This window comes from Hyla sarda, chromosome 4 (assembly GCF_029499605.1).
Source record: "Hyla sarda isolate aHylSar1 chromosome 4, aHylSar1.hap1, whole genome shotgun sequence".
Classification (NCBI taxonomy): domain Eukaryota; kingdom Metazoa; phylum Chordata; class Amphibia; order Anura; family Hylidae; genus Hyla; species Hyla sarda.
Genome location: NC_079192.1, coordinates 10,428,070 through 10,430,233, shown reverse-complemented (window position 1 = coordinate 10,430,233; position 2,164 = coordinate 10,428,070). Strand labels below are relative to the sequence as shown.

Here is a 2,164-nt window from a genome sequence, read left to right as displayed (position 1 = left end):
AAGCAGGTTGGGGACAATATCTGTGCTCACCAAGATGTCACTGATGGACAGATGTGAGATGAAGAAGTACATTGGGGTGTGGAGGTTCTTGCTGGAGGACACCAGGGTGATGATCAGGAGATTCCCACATATTGTCAGACAATGAACCACAAGTAACAGACAGAACAGGAAAAGTCTTAAACCTCGACTGACCTGAAATCCTAAGAGAAGGAACTCTGTGACCTCCGTCCTGTTGTTCTCCTGTATGTAGATCTAGGCAGTAGATATAATGTGTTATTAATCCAAGAGAAATGACTCTTATCATAAGACACAAGACTTAAAGTGACCTCAATATATGACCTATAGAGAAATGTTATAATGTTTATTGTCTACTATACTGTAACTTTATATCATGACTTTAATTTACAGTGAAATTACTCCCCATACAGTGTAGTGAATATATTTGTACCATATAAGTGATGGGGAATACAGATGTGCCCGCACTCAGCTCACTCTTTATCCCGATACATGTGGAGACGTCTATCAGGAGAGTTGAGCTGCTGAGGAAATAAAGACTTTGGGAGAAATTTACTATGGCCTGATCACTGATCATTTAAATAGAACCTGTCTGACAAGGTTAGTAGGCCAACAGATCTCAAAACATCAAGACATCATGTCACAATCTATTAGTCTGGAAAGTGTTACTAAGCAATTCCAGAACCATGTTAAGAGCCATTATCCACAAATGGAGAATATTTAGAACAGTGGTGAACATTCCCATGAGTATCCTGTCTACCAAAATTACCCCAAGAGCTCAGGACTCAAGCCTCATCAAGAGATCACAAAAGCACCAACAACAGCATCTAAACAACTTTAGGACCCCCTTGCCTCAGTTGACACTGCCCTGTGTTAAGTACTGGGCAGAAATGGCATCCATGGTAGAGTATCAAGGCAAAAACAACTAATGACCAAAAAGAACAGTGAGGCTTGTCTCTTTCTTGCAAAAAACAAAACAAAAACATCTTATGATCCCCAAGACTTTTGGTTAAATATTCTGTAGACTGTTGAACGTTGAACATTTTAGAGTAAAGTAACACAGCATTTCAGTAAAAGAACACCATACCATCAGTCATATATGGGGGTGTTGTGTGATGCTCTGGGGCTGCTTTGCTCTTTCACGATCTGGATGACTTGTTGCGATTGATGGAACTAAGAATTCTGCTTTTCTACTAAAAAATCCTGAAGGTTAATGTCCGGTAATAAGTTGGTGACCTCAAGCTGAAGCGCCCTTGGGTTCTGCAGCGGGACAATGATCCGAAACACATCAGCCAGTCCACCTCTGTATGTCTGAAAAACAAAACTAAATGAAGGTTGGATGTATCCGATTGAGATGTTGTAACTTGACCTAAAACAGGTGATTCATGCTCGATAACCCTCAACAACAATTCTGTAAAGAAGAGTAGGCCAAAGTTCCTCCACAGTAATGTGAAAGACCCATTTCTTGTAATCACAAACACTTTATTGCAGTTGTTGCTGCTGAGGGTGGTACAACCAGCTATTAGGTTCAGGGGGCAATTACTTTTTTCACATAGGGCCCTGATGGTTTGAAAATATTTCTTCTTACCACAAAAAAAAATGATTTGAGCAATTAAAAAAAGTGCATTTTGTGTTTACTTGGGCTAACTTTGTGTAAACGTAACATTAGTTTGATAACCTGAAACAGTGAAGTGTGAAAAATGTGCAAAAAAAGAAATAAATCCCCATTCTTGTGATCTTTGTGGTTTCAGCAGTAGGACCCACACCGATCACTTCCTCTATCCGGTGGAAGGTAGTTTTGGAATAACCTCTTTAGGTGGGTAGTATAAAGTTTAGGTGTGTTGTATAAAAATATTTAAAAACATTTCCGGAATTGTTAGTTTAATTAAAAAAAAGTTATTTAATACACTATGGCCCTGATTTACTATTGCAAACCTAACATGTCTTGTTGGGCTGTGCGACAGATTCTGGTGCATAGCCCCAGAAATTCTGTCTGCACTAGAATTTGTGCCAGAATAAAAAAAAAACTCGACTAACTCTCCATTTTACTGAGAAAACCAGAAAAAGGGGCGAAAAGGGGGCGACATTTTCACAAAAAGCCAACATATTTACAACAGTTTCCACAGAAAATGTGGTGGATTTGAGCTGA

The 2,164-nt window shown here is 39.1% G+C and overlaps 1 long non-coding RNA gene across 1 annotated transcript in view; it reads right to left on the bottom strand.

The window, feature by feature from the left end:
• Positions 1–1,304, bottom strand: part of LOC130366734 (uncharacterized) — a 6,262-nt gene extending 4,958 nt beyond the window's left edge. Inside the window, exons 1-2 of the long non-coding RNA XR_008891911.1 lie at positions 1,103–1,304; positions 193–252 (exon numbers count right to left, since the gene is read on the bottom strand). This is a non-coding gene — a long non-coding RNA (uncharacterized LOC130366734). The remainder of the gene's footprint in view (positions 1–192; positions 253–1,102) is intronic.
• Between the last annotated feature and the right edge of the window lie 860 nt (positions 1,305–2,164).